A 23,268-nucleotide genomic window follows, 5' to 3' on the forward strand; every position below is an offset into this window, starting at 1 on the left:
GGTAGGGAAGGCGAAAAGAGGTGGTGGGATGCCCTTTTGCCATTCCCTTGGAGACAGCCTGCCACTGTGGGCTCTGTAGCTCTAGTTCTTCTGCCTCTGTTTGCACCTCTCCCAGGGAGATCTCAGAGCAGCCCCAACTGTCACTCTGCCTGGCGGCACCAGGAAGAAGTTAACACATATAATGGTTGGGGCAGGTTACTTTCACAATACACCTTCCAACACAGCCTCTCTTTGTGATGGATGCTTTATCCAGAAGTCTGTGTAATTCTCTTTCCAATGCAGGCAAGCAAGACACCTGGAACTGGCTGTCGAGCAGTGAAGGGGAAGGGTAAGACAATGGAGAGCATGTTGGATTTGGAGTGAGAAGGCCTGATTTCAAGCCGTTCTTTGCCTCATTAGGACTTGGGACAGAGCATTCATGTCCCTGGTTCTCTGCTTTCTCGTCATTAAAATAAGAGAGTTGATTTTAAAGAGGGCAGAGATCCTTTACAATTCTAACATCATTATCACCAAGACAACTCTAGCAAATATTTATTGGGCACCTACTTGTGCCAAGCACTATGCTAGGCACTGGAAAATAATAGTAGGCAAGACAAACTGGACCCTTACCGTCAAAGAGCTTGCAGCAAACAGGGTATCCTATTGGATGCTTCCAGTAAAGGCATCCAAAAATTTAGGAAAGGTCAAGGGAGGTTCCCTGATGATGACATTTCTAAAAAGAGGCCTGAAGGATGAACAAGAGTAGCCAGATGAAAGTTGAAATCAAAGAGGGTAGTGTACAAAGGTCCAAGGTCCAGTGTGGTAGGAGCATAGAATGAGAGAGGATGAGAAGCCAGAGAAGTGGCCTGAGAGATGGAAGGGGGCAGATTAGGAAAGGCCTGGAACACGTGTTAAAGAGTTTAGACTTATCCTAGAGCAGTGGGAGACACATGATCAGATTTGCATTTATATATTTCAGAAAATGACTCTGGCTGCCGTGTGGGGGTTGGGTTGAATGGCAGGGAGTGAGACAGGAGGTCTGCAGATCGGTAGTCCATGTGACAGGTGGTGACCTTGGGCCATGGTTGGGTCAGAGGAGATGGAGAGAAGTGGATGGATTCAAGAGATGCTTAAGAAGCAGGTGGTATAGGACTTGATGAGTGAGTGGGTGTATGGAGAAGGAAAGGAGAAACCGAAGATGTTGGCCTGATTTCTGTGTCAGTAACTGACTAGGTGACAGAGACAATCCCCTGAGATGGGGGATATGGGAGGATGAGAAGTTTTGTGCTAGGGCGGCAGTCTTGGATCTGTTGAGTTGGTATGACCAGTGCATGACTAATGGGAAGGAGGCCATATGGGTGCAGAGCTCAGGAGAGGACCTGGGCTGAAGCTCTGAGAACCATTGGCATGTATTTCTGAAACTATGAGGTAGGGGATGAGCTCCCCAAGAAAGGAGTGTGGAGTGAGAAAAGAAGGGGCCTAGGATAGAACCCTGAGGAACACCAACATTTAAGAGATGACATAGAGACAAGCCTGCGAAAGAGATAGGGGGTGGGGGGTGGAGGTGCCAGAGAATGAAAAGGAAAAACCTGAGAGGAGGGGACAAAGGAGCAAAGAAAAGACAGTGTTTCAAGAAGGAGGAAGAAGTCAGCAGTTGAAGGCTGTAGAGAGATCACCCAAGCTAGGGACTTCCAAATCCTTTGGATGCTGCAGCAAAGAGTCCCTGAAAATCTTGGTGAAAGCAGTGTGCGGGGAATTTGGGGCAGAATTCAGATTGTAACAAGGAATCGAAAGAGCACAGTCCCAGAGAAAGTAGAAGAAAATGAGACCCGGGCACACCTGGAGGACTGACCATGGATGGGAAGCCCCTTCTACTCTAAGGCAAGGGGAAACAGAAAAGGACGGCATGAGTGCAAGTGAGTTTTTAAGTTTGATGACTAAGAATGAGTGATTACAGGTTAATGTATCAGGTGTGGCTGAAAAACTGGAGTCATTTTCTTTCTCCCTAGCAGTATTTTAAATATCTGAAAATTTCACATAAAAATCTGGAATTTTGCTTTCTCTTGGAAATTGTGAAAAACTGGAAGTTCTGGCCACTGGTGGCTGGAGCTGAGCAGAAGTTGGCCTCTTTAGACTGAAGGATTGGCACTACCCTTCCCAGAGTCCTCACTTCTTCCCATTTTCTTAAAACCCAGCTCTGCTTTGCTCTCTGAAGTTGCCTATCTAGATGCTTAGGCTTTGAATTTGTGATTCCAGCTTAAAAAGTAATCTAACAGCCTTCTAATATCAAACATACCACAACATTTATCTTGGTTACACCAATATTTTCATTTCTCCAATCACTTTTATGGGAGAACAGTTTTTAGATCCTGCAGCATGTTTGGTGAGATCCACCATATGTCAGACATTTCCAGGATTTTGCATCCTCTTGAATATTCTCTACAAGGCATATCTTTGTTCTTTGGCTTTGTTTGCAAATAGTCAAAAGGCATTTAGAGCTTGGTTTCTAAGGTGGTAACCAAAATGGGACATGGGATCAAAAATAAAATATGTCTGCAGTGGAAAACTGATGTTTTTGAAGGCTCAAGGATGAGTTCCAGACTCAATCAGTGTCAGTCTTGCTGAAATCAAACTGTAACTCCCATGCCACCCTTCTTGGTAAAGCATCAAACTTTTTCCTTTAGAAACACACATGGGTACGTAGAAAGTCCCTGAAAAGTAAAGCAAAAATTTACTTTTTCTATATATATAAAAGAAATGTTTTATTAAATTTTTTTTTCCCCAATTGTGGTCCAAGAAAGATTTACTGTAGCAGTGGGTACAGAATGCCCAGTACGTTCCCAGTCCTGTACAAGACATGGTGAAGAATATAAGAGATGAAGAAAACATGCCACCTGTCAATAAGGAGCTTATGGTTTGGTTGGAGATGAGATATGACTATCTTTGAAATGGAGAACATAAGTGCTAAGTGGCTTTCCGTAGCCTCTAAAGGCAAAAGAAGTCTGGCAAGGGGAGGTTTGTGAGAACAGAGAGAAAGCTTTGGCAAGAACGTGGAACTGAGCACAGATGGGGTTGGGATGTGTGGACCGTGGAGGGAGGGAGAGAGAGGACGTGGCTCCCACCTCCCTTTCTCCCTAGACGTGTCTTCTCTCAGCTCTCCTCACAGCCATTCCTAATTCCTCAGACCTTGTTCTCCCAATTCACTTATCCTTCCAGTCAGTGTCCTGGCTGCCTTTCCTAATCTCCATGGAACCTGGGATTCCCGGTCTTTTTAATGTGAGGGCTCAATTAGAAAAGGATAATATGGGGGGTCACTGAGGAGGCAGCTCAGCCTGATGCGTCAGCCTGCGGGCTGCCCTAGAGCCCCACCCAGCTGTCCTGATTGCCGAATGATCTCTATATCCTGGTAACTCCCAACAGATTAGAAAACTCAATTTCATCCAACTAGACCCAGATTTTTGCCATTTGAGCGAGATGGGGGCCAAATTCACTTACCATCAATGTGATAGATATCCAACTTTGAGAAAAATTTCCCTGAATTATAGTAGTTGGTTGAGATAATAAACATCATGGAGGCCTGAACCCCACTAGGTGTCAACCTAGTTTTTCTTCATGTCTTCCTCACCCTTAGTCATTTCTCGAGTCCTCAGTTCTCTGTATTCCATCCCTCCTGCATCTCAAAAGAGTGAGCTGGGGGACAGCTATTTCCAGAATTTTCCATGGCCATAGTCTCAGGTACCCATGACATATAAGAGCAAGGGGCTTACTTGTGTCCAGCCAACACTTCATCCTCCTTAGTCCTTTTTCTGGGGCCCCAACTCCTCCTCCACTGATAACCTAACCCAGTCTTCTAATCTCAACTGATCCAAATACCCAAGAGCTGAGACATCTTAAATGGTACACAGCTCCACAGCCATTCTGGTGATCTCGTGATGCATCCTTGGGGGTCGGTGGTGGAGAAAAAGAACCATGCTGCTCCTCTGCAGCAGCAGATGGGAGCCTAGTGATCAGAACAGAACAGCAGTCACTGGAGAGGAGAGGACAGTGCTCTTGCCTGCCTTGGACTTCAAGCCTTTCCCAAGGCTCAACTGGCCCCTTAGAACCCAAACCCCGATGAACAGGCATTCAGTGCATCCACGTGCTCAGTGCAGTTGTTGCTGCCCTTTCAATTTGAGGAGGAGGAGGGGAAATGGTCAGTGAAGGAGCCAGAGTTGGCTGTTGTAAGTAAACCACAAGGCCAGTGTAATGCTTTGTACTGGCAGGTATTGAAGTGCTCAGAATGCTTCTGTTTTTATCTAGGTGATGTTGGGACACTAAATTAGTGATACAGAGGATCTTTGGCAGGGATGGAATTAGAGCAAAATGAAGTGAGTGGTCTTAAGTGATACTTATTCCAGTCTCTGATTTCAGTTGATGAGTGTGACAGAAGAATCTTTCCTGAGGCTCGACCTCTTGTATCTCCCTCTCCATCACCAGGGCTGGACAACAAAAACTACTGGTTAGAATGATCTGCCTGAGATGCCTGCAAATTTTCCCTTAGAAAGTCAGCAGGCTTCTCTGACTCAGATGGGCAGGGAGACTTCAGACATTTTAATCATCCTCCGTTAAAGGTTATGTGAACTTTAAACTCTACCCAGCTTTGTGCAAGAGTGGTAGGTAATTTAACGGAAGAGCTCGTCCTTGTGGAGTTTATAGTCTAGAATGAGACAAGCAGCTGATAGATTATGGGCTCTGAATACTGGGTATTCTGGGAATAAAAGATAGTCCCTGACTCACAAACCGGAAAACTGTAGATGGGAGAGAAGGCCTGATTTTCATAAAACATCTAGCCTATCACACGTGGTTGTATAGACCCAGGCATTACATTATATTCTTTAGGTTAGAAGTGCATGAGGAGTTCAGAGAAAGGGGAGGGCATGTGCTAGAGCAGTCAGGGTTGGCTTCACGAGGGAGGAGGGCACTGAACTGAGTCTTGAAGGATGGCTGGGATTTGAATAGGCCAAGAGGAGGTGGGAGGAACCGGAGAACAATGCAAGACAATGTATAATTAAGTGGGAAATTGTATGATTCAGGCTCAGTGCCACAGGAAGGCAGATATTTGCAACATTTAAGTTTGAAGTGGGAAGGGGTTATCTAGCTCTATGTCAATGAAGACAAAATCCGTCTCTCTAGAATACACCCACTCCAGTTCCCTTGCTGCTGAGGCATCATTCTAATCAGAATTCTTCTGCAACACTTCACTGAACTTGTACCTGTGCCATACTTCCACGTGGCAGCAGCTCCGAAGAAACTACCAAGGGACTGGACAGGGAATATGAAAAGGGATTTATTATTATTATTAATTACAATACTGGTAGCTAATATTTATATAATACTTGCTGTGTGCCAGGCCCCAACTTAAGTTCTTATGTATGTATTAACACAGTCAACCTTCACAATCGCTGCTATTATTATTCCCGTTTTATAGATGAGGAAACTGAGGACAGAGCAATTAAGCATTTGCCCAAGCTCATTCATTCATTCATTCATTCATTCATATGGAGTACCTGGCACTGTTAGATGCTTGGCATAATAATAATAGTAATAAACTAAAACTGTTGAACATTTACTTAGTGCCAGGTACTATATGAGTTAAAAGTTTTACAAGTGCTATTTCATTTCTCCTCATCACCTCCTTGTGGGTGGGCATCATTATGCATGTCTGGTTTTTCTGATAATGTGAAAGAGGCTCAGAGAGTCTGAGGAGCTTGTGCACACTGGCACAGGGAGTGCATGCTGAAGGGAACCCGGGGCAGTCTGACTCTAGAGCCTGTGCTTTGGAACGCCAGACCCTGTGGGTTGCTTGCAGAGAGGACCGGTACATGTTCCTGGTCTTTAGGATGCCCATAGACTGGTGGGCGCATCTGGGCGGTCAACATGTAATAGAAGCAGGGGCAGAGGGTCATGGGAAAAAAAAAAAAAAACAACAATGAATTACACCTGCGGGCTGGGTGGTGTCTCTGAGGAGATGAAACAACTTGCCAAGACTGCAGCCTCACTGGGACTGGGCTCCCGGCCAGCCAGCACATTCGGCTGTGTTCGCCCACAGCTTTGAGGAGTGTCTGTCTCCTGGGAGAGGAGAAATGGTTCCTCCTCCCTGACCCCCACCTCTTCTAGGCTCAAGATGATGAGCCGTAGTGCTGGGTAGCAGAGATCTGAGAAAAAATATGGAGCAACTGACAGTGGATGTCTTGGTTTCCTAGGGGGGCCGTCACAAAGTACCACAAACTGGGGGGCTTAAAGCAACAAAAACTTACTCTCTCGCAGCTCTGGAGGCTGGAAGTCCAAAATCAAGTGTGCGCAGGGCTGGGCTTCCTCTGTGGTCTGTAGGGAAGTCTCTGTTCCATGCTCTTTCCTCCTTTTGATGGTGCCTTGCCAGCAATCCATGACATTCATCACTTGGTGTTCTCCTCTCTGTCTGTCCAAATTTCCTCTTCTTATAAGCACACCAGTCATATTAGATTACAGATCCACCCTACTCCAGTACGACCTCATTTTAACTTGCCTAATTCCATGTGTAAGGACCCTATTTCCAAATGAGGTAGTGGGGATAAGAACTTCAGCATATCTTTATTTTGGGGGGGGGGGAGGGAGGCAGGGGGCACAATTAAATCCATGACAGTGGACTTGGATCTCTGTTGCAAACTGTTCCCTTTCCAAAAGTGATGGTGATTTATAGTGTCACCCTAAGGGAGTTCAGGAGTCCGTGTTGAGGTGTAGATGCCAGTCTTGCTTTTATGTTAATAATAAATCAGATTCATCAAATTAATTTTAAATATTCCTGAATATTGTTGGACAGGATGAAGCTTAGTTTTCATAATAAATATATTTTGTGGCATTCTGAGTAGAGGCATAAGGAAAAGGTGAATGATGGCCAAACAAGTGATACACAGGGGAGAAGAAACTGTGCAGAGAGGCCGGGGGCTCTGAGAGAGGGCTAGAAGGAAGGTGGGGGGAACACAACAGAACTGCAGGATGTGTCAGTGCAACATGTGGGTAGGAATCTGGGGAGAGAGTCTGTGTGTCATAGACTTCAGTGGCATGGCCCAGCCCATCTCCAAGCCCCAGTTTCTGAGAATTGCCTGGAAGACCCCCTGCCTTGCCCTGTCTCTCCTCCCTACTTGGCCCACACACACACACACACACACACACACACACACACAAACACACACGATGGGAGGACTGAGACAGCCATGTTTGACTCCTTCACCAAAGGCACCTTGACTGACACAGTGTGTGCAAGCTGGAGGAGGAGAGCTGGAAATCAAGGTTCTGGCATTGGGAGGGGACCAGGCTAGCTCAGTGGATGAGGGACATGGCAGGCGCCAGCACAGTTTTGATCAAACGCCAGCAGAGGTGGACCTGGAATCTCCAGGTACCTTATGCCTTACACTTCCCTTTTCTGTGATGGACTGAAAAACTAGCTCTGGGGACTCACTATTCAAAAAAGCTAAAAGATATAACAAAAATTTTGCTCTGTGTTACTTTATTCTACAAATGTTTTTTAATTTACATTTTCTTAACTTCTATAATCGAAAATCCTGACAGTAACAATGAAAAAGCACAGCTGACTTTCAGGAGACTGTAGGAGCCACTGAGCTCTTACAACAAACATGACTGGTTTTGTGTTTCTGCGAACTGTGAACTGTGTGTGTGTGAGTGTGTGTGTGTGAGAGAGAGAGGGAGGGTGGGAGAGAGAGAGAGAGAGAGAGAGACAGAGTCAGAGACAGAGACCTATTTATGAAGACACATACGATGGAGGAAAGGAAATAGCCACACAGGGGTGGTTTGCCTCTGAGGCGTGAGCAGGTCTGAATGGGCGCTGCAGGGGTGAGTTCAGAGAGACGGGTTTGAGGATGGGGAGGGCTCCTGGAAGGGGAGGAGGTGGGCAGGCAGAATTGAGAAGAGGGTGGGTGAGCGTGGACAGAGGACATGCTTGCCTGCAGAGGGAAAGTGGCATCTCATAGTGAAAGATTTCTTGGGGTCTCCAGGACTAAAGAACCTTCCTGGGAGCCGTGGGGAAGTCTGCGCCCATGTTCACAGTAGGGTGGATTGCCGTCCGGGAGGAATGTTGTTCCAGGGCCTGGAGGAGACCCTTCCCTTCTCCTCTCTCACTCACTGATTCTTGACATTTCTTTAACTAGAGACAAGTTTTTCACGTCACAATCGGAGGAGAGTAAAAGACCCCCAAAAGAGGGTAAATGACTAAAATTCGCAGTGTGTTGTAGAAAATGGCCATCCTGTGTTTTCCGGAAGCGGCTATTTGGGGAAAAACTGGATGAGTGTGGTGCTGAGACAGCACCGTGGAGGAGCAGCAATGGAAGGGGAGGTCGCAGGTGCTGGGGGTCGACATGGCCGTCCGAGAGGGCTCGAGACGAGGTTTTTAGAAAATGAGTTTTCCCAACCCGTAGGATCAGGTCAGCCTCAGGGCAGGGGAAGTTCTTGGTCAATAGCAGGACTTTGATTTATGTAATGTGCTTACGTAATGTCATTATGTAACATCATTATGGGCATGGCAAATTGGATTCTATTTCAGGCTCTACAGAAGCCAGACCAGGAGCTCCCCTCTGGCCCAGCGAGAATCACTGCTTAGTTCTGCGCCGCCTTTCTCTCTTTGGGATGTCTTCTCAAAGTTTCACTGGAAGGCCCTCAGCTTCCAGAAGGCTGTATTTGCTGGTTGGTGAGTGAGCGAGTCTCACTTTCTCCAGAGTGGGCTGGGCCCCAGGGTCCTTCCTCTCCCAAATGATGGATCTCGCATTCTCAGGGCACCCCATAACGCATGTGGCCCCAGATCAGGCTTGTGGGTTACCTGGACTATTTATACATTCTCCTAGCTGGTCTCTGGTTTCCAGCTTCTCCCCCGACATCTGCCACTTTCCAATTTATCCTCCAACTGTTAGATCAGTCTTTCTTTTAGCTTGTTATTCCCCACTTAGAAACTTTCATTTGTTTCCTGTAACCGAAATCTATCTCTACATCTGAATAGCCACACTCCTTGGCGGTTAACACACAGGGCCATATTGTGCTCTGTATGGGTTTGTCTCCTACAGAATCATGAGCTTCCCCGACACCTAGCACAGTGCCTGCCGTATCACCAGTGCACAATAAATGTCTGTTGTTGTCATTCAAGGCCCTCTGTAGTTGCCCCCAACCAACCTTTTAAAACTTATTTTCTCCACTTCCTGGGCACAAACCCTCCCTTGCATTGAGAGGATCTTGTTCCTGTCTCCCAGTCATGTCGTGGTTATTTCCCACTTCTATACCTGGCTTCACTTGGTTGCCCCATCATGAAATGCTCTTCCCAGCTAGACTTCTCCTATAAATCCTGTATATTCTTCCAGCCCAAATAGGAGCCCCCACATCTGGGAGGACTTACCTGACCACCACAGCCCACAGGGCTCTCCTTTTTTAAACGCTCCTGGTTCGACTGCTTGCTACTTTATCAGATGCCATCTTCAGGTGGTGGTTGTGTTTGTGTAGCCCTAAACTGTATGGAGTGCTGACGGTGACTTAGGCTCTTATTCAATTCTCATAAAGCCCCTTCGATATGGGAATTATTGTCTTCATTTCACAGGTAAGGAAATGGACTGGAAACTGCAGTTCAGAAAGGCTAACCGTTTCTACATGTTAGAGTCTCATCTCCTCAGCTAGAATGGAAGCATCTTGAGGGCAAGGTTGTATCTTATTCATCTGTGTTTTCCCAGGATTTGTTCCCATGCTCAGCATAATCAAGTGCTCAATACAGATTGGTTGAATTGCAGAGGGGGAAGAACAGCCTTTAGCAGGTCCTTCTGTCTCCAAATCTCTCCAAGGGGCCTCAGGCCTAAAATACCACCTTTTCAAAGGTATAGCTTTGGGCTGAGTCAGGGTAACAGCAAAAGCACAAGTTACAGAGAGATAATCAATTAAGCAATCCATTTTCTTTCCTTGGCTGCCAGGTTACTTAGGGCTAAATTTACTGTTCAAATACAACTGTATGAGTTAGATGTCTTATAAATTTAACACATTTTACATTTTCCCCTCCATTTCAGCAGCCTTGTTATAATATTTAGGTTTTAGTGCTGGTGACTCCATATCCTGTTTGGAAGCTCACAGAGTACACATTATTAGATAAGAAGATAGGTACACAGACTTAAAAAGAGGGAAGAGTGATGCAATTTGGGTGAGGGTGCAGAAAGGGAAAGCAAGATTATCAGTGTTGGAGGGAGCCTTTGGAATTTTCTAGAACAGTGGTTCCTAACCTTTTATTTGGACCACCAATTGCTTTTTAAGATGTTTAACACCCTCCTCGGGAAAATGTGCATAGACACAAGCATTTACATATAATTTCAGGGAGTACATGGATACTGCTTAAACTCACCTGTGAGCCCTCATGGTCCCAGAAGCTGGTTTTAACAACCTCTGGTCCATGACCCATTCTCACTTCCCACCCTACTTATGACAGAACTGAGGCCTGGAAAAGGAGAGTGGCTCACACTGGGACTAAAAGGCAGGAAAGAAAGGGAAGATTAAAAGAAACATTTTGCCAGGGGCAGGTCCTGCTGGCAGGTTTCCGGTCCCCTTTATGACCTTGAGCCCAAGCTGCCCCACCACAGGAAGTAGCCAGAAGCCAACTTGGAAACAGTTGTGAGGCCAGAGGAAACACCCCCAGCTCTGCATCCCCTTTCCTGTTCTGCAGGCTTGGAAGGGTGGGATATTAAAACCCGGAACTAAAGTGGGATGAAGTTCTGAGACCAGATTCAGGCTTTCACAATTAGTTGGAAGGAACCTCTTTCCCCGCTCGCCCCTCAACCCAGATACACCTGCCCAGGCTGGGCCTGGAGGCCTGATTACAAACCTAGCAGGGCATAGCTGGGTTGCCCCATGATCCCATGATCTGCACGCAAACAGTGTAGTCGTGAGCCCCCTGGTCTATGTAAAGCATTCTAATTAAAAGGCTTTCATTTCACAGCTGCAGCAGTACAGCCTGCACACCCTTATGTCTCATTTTGCTTTGTTCTGCTTTGTTTCAGGAAGGAAACAAAGACAAGATATAGCTCACCCCTCGCCTACACTTGTATTCCCAATCAGGGTCACAGGCCTTCTGGAGCTGGTTCTCGTCACCGCTGGCCAGGTTTAGAGAGCCATCTTCTGGTCTTTCAGCAGCTCTGTGAGGGGATGTTCTAAGGACATTGCTGATTGGGATAAGGGGAGATTCCCAGAAACACAAATTATCTAAGTCAAGTAGGTACATAGGCACTTAAGGTAAACTGAAAGAAAAAATTGTATTTATTCAGTATTACTACATTGATCTGCCCTTTGCAAATGTGACTGGTTAATTAAATGAGCTGGACTCAGCACATTGCAAGCAGGAAGCAGCTTTATTTTTTTTCTTCCATCATCACATTCAAACCCCTTCTGTCAGATCTGTCTTCTCCACTGTATCAGTTTTCTACTGTTGTGTAATAAATCACTTCAAAATTTCAAAACTTAAAACAACCACTGTTTATTTGTTTACAGTTCCATGGGTTATCAGTTTGGTTTGGGCTCAGCTGAGTGATTGAATGGCTGATCTCGCCTGTCATCTGTGGATCTGGAGGCTTGACTGGGGCTGGATGGTCTAAGATGACCACATTCATGTGGCTATTGGCAGGGCCTCACTTTCCTCTTCCAGGGGGCTCACCTGGCCTTCCTAACATGACAGCACTGTAGGACCTCTTGAGTCCTTGGCTCCAGAACTTGCACCTCACTTCTGCAACATTCCATTGATCAAATCTAGCCATGAGGCCAACCTGGATTCAAGAGGTGGAGAAACAGACTACTCTTTGATGGGAGGGCTGCAAAGTCACCTTGCCAAATAGTACACTTACATGGGTGGGAGAAGTCATGGCCTCTTCGTCAACAATCTACCACACCGACTCCTGGGCAATATATGAGGTGGTTCCTAATATGTCTTGGATGTTTGAATAGTCTCATTTTCAGTTATTTAAAAGTACAGCCTAATCTAAAGCCAAGGTTCAATATCTCATCTACTTTAAAAATTCTCCCCAGTTCCATTCAGGGCTGATCTAGAAATCTGATAGTCTGAAGGGAAAGGAGGCCCAGGTCTCAATGTTTCTCCAGCTTTTTCTTCTTCTCCTCCCCCTCACTCCCTGTGCTCCAGTACCACCCCCACCCCCCAAAGGTGATGGCAGGGTATGGGTGTAGGGGGAAAACCGGGGAGATCTAATTTGACTGGTTCTGTCATACTCTGCAACTGGTATCCTCTGTGTGGCAGAATGCAGGATATTGACTCTTTTCCCTCATGGGCACCTTGCTGACTTCTTAGTCACTCTCCCTTGTGTGGGGCCAGGTGATGCTGTGCTGTTTCCTGATGAGAACAATGCACTCTCTAGATGACCACCCTTCAGCTTCTGCTCTACTGCTTCTCCCCAAATAACCTCTTTTTGTTGGGGTTAATCAGACCGGCAGTCTTTTCACCTCTGCTTCTCTCTGGGCATCTGCTTCATTCCTTCATCTCTTGCGGGACACTGATTACGTGCTTCAACTTGGCGGGCCTGGGCTGGGGGACCTGATCAGCCCCTGGGGAGGGTGGTGGGCACGGGCGACAGCGCCCTCCGCAGCCCCCCGGGCCTGGGAAAGTAAGGCCGGAGGCAGGCCCCATTTCCTCACCCAAAATAACACTGTTAGGGGAGGCTTGCCGGAGGGAACCGCCTTTTCCCCACCCCCTTATCTTGCCCGGACACTCCCCGTTGCCAGTGCAACTCCCATTACCACCAGTGCGCATACATTGTTGCCAGACACTGTTACCGGAGCAACTGTCGCCCCTTTTCAATCAACCTCCTCGCCCTCTCAGAACCAATCCAAGCCTTTAACCTCTACAGCTACCCCGCCCTCTAAACGCCCAATATAAGCTTGTACTCTCCCCTAATAAAGCTCTCTCTCTCTTGGTTTCTTCACCCTAAAAAGAAACGTGTCCCGCCTGTTCCTTTCTCGCCGCCCTCCATACTTTGCACGCCACCCCGCCGGGGACCTGGCCAAGTCCCCCGCCTCGCCCTCGCCTCCGGGAAAGAGCCCCCGCCGCCGGTACCCTCCAAGCAATCCTGAAAGCCTAGGATTTAGCAACCGGCCACCACCCCCCCCCCCAGACGAATCAACTGCGACCGCAATCTCTGCAGACCATTTTCCTTGCTTCTTCATTTACACAGTCACTTTCACAATGAAAGTGGTGAATCCAAAGCATCCAAGTTTACCAGTTACTGGTGTAGTCATTAAAAATATGGACTGACTTTCTCAATTCCATGTTCCTAGAAGAGACAGTTTGATTGGCCATCATCAAGTTTATTTCTGGGTTGATCAGCTATGAGCAGGGGGATGGGATTACATAGTTTAAATATGGGTGTCATGCCTGACCCCTGTTTATGGAAGAAATGGGAGTTTCCAGAGAAAGCACTGGTCATTCACTCCCAGGCTGGATAGACAAGCCAAGAGGCATTTACTGCAATGGGTGCTATAATTAGAACCAGTCCTATGCAAACAATTCTTATATTGAAAGTTTCTAGAGGATGATCAGGGCTATAATTATGAAATCATAGGTGATCACTTAGAAAGCTGTTTCAGTGGAGTGGAGGGGCAACAATTAGATTGCAAGTGGTTGAAGGGGTAAGTTGGAGGTGAGGAAGTGGAGACAAGGAGTGTAAACTCCTTGTAATAGACATCTACTTTTTACTTATCCAGTGCCTCTCTTCTTCTGGAAAAAACATCCCCTTATTCACCAACATGGCCTGGGCTGGATCTTACATGATCCTGCCCCCTGGCCCTAGTTGATTTGTCCAAGAGTGGAGACCTAATGAAGCTGGGCCAGTTGGAGCCCTTCCCCAGGATTTTGAACTTTTGACCGGAAAATCTAAGTGTCAGACCCTGCTGGGAGAAAATTTCGTAAAATGTACAATTTGGAAGCTTTCCTGTTATGTGGATGAGGTTGGTCTTCAGTGAGGGAGAATGGAACTGACCACAGAGAACAGCAGGAAGGCGAGATGGGAAAAAATCTTGGTATCAGACAAGCCCTAGATTCTTGAGATTCCTGAGGCCAAATTGCATCCCTGCCTTTCTGTGTCAACCATGGAGGCGCATCTCTCAAATTTCCCTTCCCAAATAACTTGCCATTCAGCTGTGAGGAGCCTCAGGATCCACCTCCGCTTTTTTTTTTTTTTTTGAATTAAATTCAGTTTTATTGAAATATATTCACATACCATACAGTCATCCATGGTGTACAATCAGCTGTTCACAGTACCATCTTATAGTTGTGCATTCATCACCCCAATCTATTTTTGAACATTTTCCTTAATCAGAAAGAATCAGAATAAGAATAAAAAATAAAAGTAAGAAAGAACACCCAAATCATCCCCCCCATCCCACCCTATTTTTCATTTAGTTTTTGTCCCCATTTTTCTACTCATCCATTGATACACTGGATAAAGGGAGTGTGATCCACAAGGTTTTCACAATCACACTATCACCCCTTGTAATCTACATTGCCATACAATCGTCTTCAGGAGTCCAGACTACTAGGTTGGAGTTTGATAGTTTCAGGTATTTACTTCTAGCTATTCCAATTCATTAAAACCTAAGAGGTGTTATCTATATAGTGCATAAGAATGTCTACCAGAGTGACCTCTTGACTCCATTTGAAATCTCTCAGCCACTGAAACTTTGTTTCATTTTGCATCCCCCTTTTGGTCAAGAAGATATTCTCAATTCTACAATGACGGGTCCAGATTCATCCCCGGGAGTCATATCCTGCATTGCCAGGGAGATTTACACCCCTGGGAGTCAGGTCCCACGTAGGTGGGAGGGCAGTGAGTTCACCTGCCAAGGTGGCTTAGAGAGAGAGAGGGCCACATCTGAGCAACAAAGAGGTACTCAGGGGGAGACTCTTAGGCACAATTAAAAGCAGGTTTAGCCTCTCCTTTGCAGTAATGAGCTTCATAAGGGCAAGTCCCATGATAGAGGGCTCGGCACATCAAACTACCAGTTCTAATGTTTGTGACAACATCAGCATCAGTCCAGGTGAGGAAGTCCAAAACTTCCTCATTTTCCCCCAGTTCCTCAGGGGGGCCCTGAAAATATATTTTTATTCTCTACCCAAATTACTTTGGGATGTGTCACTATTTCACTCTAACCTATACTAACCTACCATATCTCACTTCTTATTCAAAGACCCATGTAATTGTGGTGTTCGAACAAACCGACTGTAGAGTTACACTGTTTAGAAAATATAGAAATATAGATCCTGCACCAAATAGACATCTCTTCCCTTGGTCTCACACGGAAGTTGAAGTTTTAAAACACAGTCGGTTTTGACCTTTACCCTTTGGCATGGTTTGCCCTAGTCTTAACCAGATCTGCTTCATTCATATCACTAATTGAAGTCGGGGCTCTTTCTCAGCTTTTTTTTTTTTTTTTAAAGGTTGCTGTATGCACTGATACTGACATTCATATCCGCTGAGCTCTAGCTCTGCGTTTCACCACCTCTGCTTTTGAGCAGAGGCCATGCTCTTCCCAGGCAGTCCCCAGCCAATGACCCAGCATGGCAGTATTGAAAACTGGCCATTTCTGCCCAGTATGGAGCTCCTCTAACAGGCAATCTTTGCCTCAGAGCTCCCTATTGGGTTGGCAGAGATCGTCAGATCTGTGTCGTGGTCTGCAGCTCTATCTGCACAATCCTCTTTCCTCCCTGCTTGCCTTTCACAAGTGTCAATCTACATCATGTTCTGAAGGCCCTCCCTGCCTAGTGCTGCTTTCTCCTTTTTTTTTTTTTTTTTAATCTTTTGCAGGAATTCCCTCCCAATAAATCTCTTACCACCACCCTCCCCTAATTCTGCCTCCTTCCTGAAGGGCCCAACTGATATGCCTTCCCTTCCCATGGACTCATGGAGCCAATACATTTCCCTATTTACCTTGGTTAGTTGAGCTGGGCTTCTAAACTTGCAACCCAAAGAATCCTGACATTCTCTTCTGTGCTTACACAAATAGTATTAAAAACTTGAAGTAGAACCCCCCAGACCCTTTCCCAGGACTCCTTCACCTCCTGTGATCCTCTACTCCACTCTTACCACCAGAGGACCCAGATGGGTTTCCTTTTCACAAGTCAGTCTCCTGGATCCTGGCTTGTCCCTCACAGGCTGGAGGTGGCTGGAGCCCAGAGCCCACCCTAAGAGTCTTACCTCATCAATGGTGGCAGAGGAAGCTGTGATCCAGAATGTCCATTCTCATGATTTCCAATGGAGGATAACAGCATAGATTTATGATCAAAACCAGCCCACAGTGTCTACTTATTCTCAGAAGATAGAGGCTGCTCCTTCCTGTTCAAAATGCTCCAAGTGAGACAGCAAAGGAGGAGCCTAAGGATCCCCTGCTCTATGGAAGCCTGGTCAAGCATGGCTTCCAAGGATGTTAAGTCAGACCCCTGCAAGTCTCCAGCTGGGGTCGAGATTATTAACCACCCCACCTTGCCCAACTAGATAGTGGTCATCCCCAACAATTCCAATATTCAGAGCACCATCATATTCCTGACCACTAAAAGAAAAAAAAAGTGGTGCCAGCGGGCCATACAAGTTCATCCTCCTCAGATCACTCCTGGAACCCATCCTCCAATCCAAACCAGCAATGATGCCACAAGGGAAAAAGAGACAAAAAGTGACAACTGGAGCCTTTTCCAGGCAGAAATGGGAGAGCAGTGCTGATGGTGAGGCAGGCTTCACTCTCAACAGTAGCTTGACCAATATCCAGTGGCTTGGGAAGATGAGTTCTGATGGACTGGGCTTCGGCAGCATCAAGCAAGAAATGGAGAAGGAGAAAGTTCCCTTAAAGTGGAGCCAATTCAGGCTGAGGAGCCCCCCTGAAAAGATTCTATATCTAGGAGCTCCCTGCTCCTAGATGGTTATGATACAATTTGCCTTCAATATGGAGAGGAATCACATGACTTAAAGGAATCCACTCTTTGGTCAAGAATCACGTCCCCTAATTTAAGCATGCTGCCAAATGGCAGAATTCCATCCACCACAACTTTTTTCTCCATGTTACATTTTAAGGGAAATATCTGCCAATGGCAAGGTCTTTTGGATCATCTGTTTCAATGCTAATGTCTATATAATGTTACCCCAGGTGTTAAAAAACAGAAAGAACCCATTCCAGAACTTTTCAGGAAACTGGGGATCCAACATATGTCAGCTCATATACCTGATGCCCTTATAGTTCCCTGTGAACCAGTCCCCTGTCTTGCAGCCCTCAGTGAAGGTCCAAGTTTCCCTTGTGGCTTCACTCATGAGCTCAAAGCTTGTATGTCATAGTTAAGAGAGTTTGCGAGTCCCAAAGTGATCCTAGCTGATGATGGGATAGCCCTCTCCCTACTTCAGGATGGATAAAGGGCAGAGACACCTGCTTGGAGAAAGGCTGTCAAGAAATCCAGCCAGAGGAGGAAATGCCATACATTTGGAGGCCCATCAAATTAGAGTGCCCACCCTTGGAAGAGTGGATCTCCTTTTTCCCAGCTTTCGAAGAAGAATCGCCCCACTCCTGGGAGGATTTGCTCCACTCTCTCATTCCAAGGGCCAGGATGTCCCAACCTGGGCTTAAGTCCTCAACCCAGAGAGTCTCTGAAATCCTGATGATTACACAGAGGAAGAAAAGGGAGATAAGTCAGGGCCAGTGGAAACAGAGCCTGCTGCCCCCCTGCCTGAAAGAGCCTAAACTGCAGTTCCCAGAGGGACCCAGCACATCCAGAATGACCTTGTAGCCTGCCTCCAAGCTTGACCTCTCCTAGGAGGATGAAGGCCTCTTTAAGACAGGAAGCTGTCCATCACCTCTATCCTGAGAAAAGCCTTCTTCCCCATGATCTCAGACTCCTGGAGCTTCACACTCCAGCTAAAGTGGTGGGAGTTGGCTGAATTTCAGCATGGTATGAACCCCCAGAGGGCCTTTGGCCTCCTGCCTCCCTGAGCTGATGGATCTCAGCACCACCCCATTGAAGTGTTCCCCAATTTGACTCAACCCAGTAGCTCCTCAATATTGAGCTCTTTGATCTTGTTTCTGACCCCTTCAGCCAGAGCTGGGACTAGAGCAAGGCAAGAAAGTCTGTGCAAGTGACCTGTCCCAGCCTTACTCTCAGCAACTTTACCCATTAAATCTAGAAATCCCCAAGCCAGGCTCTTCTGAACCTCAGGTTTCGAGCCTTTAGGCCAGCTTTTCTCTAAGAGGATGTCCAGTTCTGGACATGATAAATGATAGTTTTGTGAAGTTCCTTCTGTACAACTGCTTACCTGGCCTGGAGGAGTACAGCATCAGCTGGGGCTCAGTTCATTCCTGAGCTATAGTAGAGGCCTGACTTTCCCTTTGCTGTTCATGCTACCCACTATTTAGAGCACTAATTCTGTATTTATTCATCCATAAATTTGCAAACTGTACCAACTCATATTGCAAGGATTTCTGAGAGTCTAATGAAAACGAACATGTATTATAATTAGAATTTAGCACTTGTGTGGCTGGACAGCCCAAGATACAGCATACCCCAACCCTCTTGATGAGAACAGCAGCCAGGAGACGATTCTGCTCCTTTCAGCCTCACCTTTCCTGGTTATGCCGACAGGCAGTCACACTTGAGCTGCCATGGGACTTCTGCGAGCAGCAAGATCAGGGTCACATGTCTTTGCTCCACCGTGAACTCCCCAAGAGAATCTGATTTCCCCACCCTCCCTACTAAGAGCTAAAGGGTGAAAACAACAAAACACGGGCCAGGAGGGAGTGGGAACTCAGCAGTCTCTCACCCATTCTGCTCCTTGCCAAGTGGTCCTGGTAAATAGTGCATATTCTTCAAATTATCCTTTGATGTAAACGCATTTTCTCAGATCATTATCTAGGCACTGCCACAAGGTAGACATGGTGACAAGGGGTTGCAGCTTGCTCCTGTTCCTTGCTTTTAGATCCTGGAAGAGGGGAGGACCTGTAGTGCATGGTTTCTTCTAGGCCCAAAGTACCTAGCTCAATGTGTCTTCATCATAGGCACCCAACAGGGAGACATGCTTGACAGTGACCCTCTTACTGCTCCTCTACTCCCCAACCCCCCCATGTTTCCAAGCTGGCTTTCCCACTGAAAGAAATCCTGGTAAAATGATTCTTGTAGATGAGGTTAAGAGTTGACTCTGGTGGTGGTGGTGGTGGGGATGGTGGTAGATGCGCCTGAAGCAGTGTGAGTTCTCCAGTGTGCCCGAGTAGATGTTTCTGATTAGGTGTTTCTCTCATCATGCCCCTCATCATGCCAGGGAAATTAGCAGTGACAGAGAACTTGGGCAGAGGCCTGAGGCAGCTGAGAATGCCCCTGACCTGCCTGGCTCTCTGAGATGGCAACTCAGCTTTGCAAAGAACCACTCCAGATCCCAGCTGACCACAAGCATGTGAGCCAGCCAAGGAATATGACTGTAACTACCCAATAACTTCCAGGATGGAAATGCTGAAAAACAATGAGGTAGATAAAAATCCTCATGATTAAGAAAAAAGTTATTGAATCAATGACACATGTTTTTACTGCCTTAGACTCTATATCTGCATTTATTTTTACACAAAGTTGCTAACCGCACCAACTCCTGTTGCAGGAATATCTGAAAGTCTAAAGAAAACAAATGTGTATTAAATTTAGAGAGTGTCTCCAGGATAACAGAGAACACTGGGGGGTGGGGATGGTGGGGAGGGGTGTCAGGTTGGTTGGTTTAATTGAAGAATGCATAATAATGAAATCATATAGCACAGGGCCTAGAACATTCTGGGTGTACATATGAGCTAAAATTAATTGAAAGAAAAACAACTCTTTTTTTTAAAAATAAGATGGAGGATATTCTCAAATCTTTCTAACATAGGTCCTCATTAAACATCATTACTGTGACTAATATGTAATAAGTGCTCCATAAGTATTAGCTAGTGTTATCATCATTGTTATTACAACAGAGCAGGTTGTGCACCACTGAGTAGAACAAGAACAAACTATTCACGGCAAGTGAAAAGTAAATGGTCTGGCCAAAAGTCAAGACAAAGTCAAAGAAACGTGACTGGAAAATACATGAACTTTGCTTCAAGAGTACAAATTATAATGTGGTTTCAACTATAAACCACTCTATTCAAACAGCAACACAAAAATAGAAGGCCACCAAGTAGACTGTGGTAACTGGATGTTTCTACAGATGCTCTGAGACATTTTTAAAATGTAATCATCATTATGTTGCTATAATTATTTTTTTACAGACTTGTTTAATGTTTCTAATCTTAAAATCCCTTCAAGTGTGCCTCAAACATCAAAGAGCTGAGTATCTCTGGGTTAAAAGTTCTGGCTATAAAATCAAGCTGACATTGTTTGTATCCTGTATCTACCATTTTTTACTAGTTGTGTGGTTTCAGAAAAGCCATTTACTTTCTCTAAACCTCAGTTACCTTATTGGGCTGTTGTGAAGATTAAATTACTGGCATGTAGTAAGCACACTTAAGTTATGTGAGATACTGTGGACAAGTTTTATTTTTTTCTTTATACTTTTGTCTTTTCCACATATAAAACTATTTTATAATCGTTTTCTCTTCTTATCAAAATGAAGACATTATTCAACCACTACCTAAAAATAATCACAAACCTTGTGGCTTAAAACAACATACATTTATCTCGCAGTTTCTGTGGGTCAAGAGTTCAGCTATGCCTTAGCTGGGTTGAGTCTTCTGCTTAGGGTCCCAGAAGGCTGCAAGAAATTTGTCAGTCAAACTGCACTCTCTTCTGAAGATCAGTTGCGGAAGACTCTGCATCTAAACTCACTTAAGTTGTTGGCAAAATTCATTTCCTTGCAGCTTAGAACCGAGGGCCACAGCCTCTTTCTGGTTGTTGGTTAGAAGCTGCCCCCAGTTCCTAGAGGCCACATGCAATTGTTTGCCCTGAGGGCTTTCCCAAAATGGGTGCTTACTTCATCAGGCCAGTAAAGAGAACTTTTGCTAGCAACACAGAGTCTTATATACTATAATGCAGTAGTGGGAGTGATGCCATGCCAACTTTGCCATATTGGTTAGAAGCAAGTTGCAGGTCCTACCCCACTCAAGAGGACTTTATGCCAAGGAGTGAAAAACAGCAGGTGGGGATCAAAAGGGGATCACCTTACAGTCTGTCCTCACAGTAGGTTAAGTTTTGAGACAAATGCCAAAGTTCTAAACTCATAATTTCTTAACTTAAAATGGAGATCCTCTAGGGCTAAGGGCCTATATTTTACAGGGGTTCTCCTTAAGGGAGCAAGAGCCCGCTGGAGTAGATTGAGCTTGGACACTTCCCATCCCTGTCTAGGGACTCCCCCAGAGCAAGTTTAAATGCTCACAAGGGGAGGCTTTGGGAAGAAGACTCTATATGACCACAACACCTGAGGGTGTATGTGTTGGAAAGACAGAGTCTGAGTGTGTGGGTCAACTGGTAAGTGGAGAAGTGCAGATCTACTTGACTGTGAAGGTGGATGGATCTTAATTAGATGTTTGTTTGTTTTAAACACTAGCTCAGGGGTGTCACCTACAATGGCATTGAGCAAAGCAGAGGGAAAGCCTCCTACATTATTGTTCTGGGACATGCCTTTCCATTCACTGGGACAGCTCCATAAAACAGAGGTCACAGCAAAAGCAGAATGGCCCAAAGTAAAGAATCATGGTGATGAGAGAATAAGGAAGCAGGATTAAGGAGGTGCTGGAGGAATTTAGAAGAAAAACAGCCTGTTACGGAGATGTGCAGGCTCTTGGTGATGTAGCTCATGTGAGGAACATATGAAAGTAGATGACAGAGTCAAGGCTCAAACTCTCGTTAACTTATATAGCCAATAGACATTGTTGGCGTGGTATGACAGGGGAACTCAAGCACTCCCAAACCACTCCTTGGCACTATTTGGATTCCAGTAAATCAAAAGGACCGAGATTTAATGCAGGAAAAAGCAGTATCCTGAAACCTAGACCAGAGGATGCAAATATATGTCTACTTAGGGTTTTGAGCCTCTAAGGGATAGAAAACTTTGCTTTGTAAGATTGCTGTGAGGATTAAATGCCTGTAAAGTTCTTACCACTGTCCCTGGACATAGTAAGTGCTTAATAAATGCTAGCTGTCTGTGATGGTTAGGTTCATGTGTGTTCCAGTTTGCTAATGCTGCCTTTAAGCAAAATACTGGAAGTGGATTGGCTTTTATAAAGGGGGTTTATTTGGTTACACAGTTACAGTCTTAAGGCCATAAAGTATCCAAGGTAAGGCATCAATAGAGTACCTTCATTGAAGGATGGCCATTGGCATCCAGAAAACCTCTGTTAGCTCAGAAGGCATGTGGCTGGCATCTGCTTGCTCCTAGGTTGCATTTCAAAATGGCATTCTCCAAAATGTTGTTCTTGGGGCGTTTTGTCCTCTCTTAGCTGCAGCTCCTCTTCAAAATGTCACTCTCAGTTGCTTCCAAAATGTCACTCACAGCTGTTCTGAGGTCCTTCTGTCTGTGAATTCCTTTATAAGACTCCAGTGATCCAATTAACGCCCTCCCAGAATGGGCGGGGTAACACTTCCATGGAAATTATCCAGTCAAACTTTTCACTCATAGTTGATTGAGTCATGTCTCCATGGAAACACTCAAAGGATTCCAATCTAATAAACACTAATACATCTGCCCCCACAAGATTGCATCAAAGAATATGGCTTTTGGCAGGACATAATACGTCCAAATTAGCACAATGTGTCAACTTGGCCAGATGATGGTGCCCAGTTGTCTGGTCAAACAAGCACTGGCTTAACCATTACTGCAAGGACATTTTGTGGCTGGTTAAAAAACCAGAAGGCTGGTTTATTAAATCATCAGTCAATTGATTGCATCTGTGGCTAATTACATCCATGCTCAACCAAGGGAGTTTCTTCCGCAATGAGAGAATCCAATCAGTTGAAGACTTTCAAGGGTGAAGAGAGAACTTTCATTTTTCCTTTAGCCAGTCAGCCTCTCCTGGGAGTTCATCAAAGACCTTCATCAGAGTTGCCAGCTTGTGGTCTGCCCTATGGAATTTAGACTCGTGCATCCCCTCAGTTGCATGAGACACTTTTATAAAATCTCATATTTACAGATATCTCCCGTTGGTTCTGTTTCCCTAGAGAACCCTCACTAATACACTGTCATTGTTGTTACTCTTGTCACCTCTGACTGCAGGGATTATGGAGGAGGTAGCAACTTGGTTGGACTTTGTCAA

At 45.6% G+C, this 23,268-nt stretch overlaps 1 long non-coding RNA gene across 1 annotated transcript; it reads left to right on the forward strand.

Annotated features, from left to right (window-relative positions):
* The first annotated feature begins 8,475 nt into the window (after positions 1-8,475).
* Positions 8,476-11,069, forward strand: LOC119533930. The gene is made up of 3 exons (XR_005216929.1): positions 8,476-8,698; positions 9,593-9,692; positions 11,031-11,069. It is a non-coding gene; the product is annotated as an uncharacterized LOC119533930 (long non-coding RNA).
* Positions 11,070-23,268: the final 12,199 nt, after the last annotated feature.

Source organism: Choloepus didactylus, chromosome 5 (assembly GCF_015220235.1).
Source record: "Choloepus didactylus isolate mChoDid1 chromosome 5, mChoDid1.pri, whole genome shotgun sequence".
Classification (NCBI taxonomy): Eukaryota; Metazoa; Chordata; class Mammalia; order Pilosa; family Megalonychidae; genus Choloepus; species Choloepus didactylus.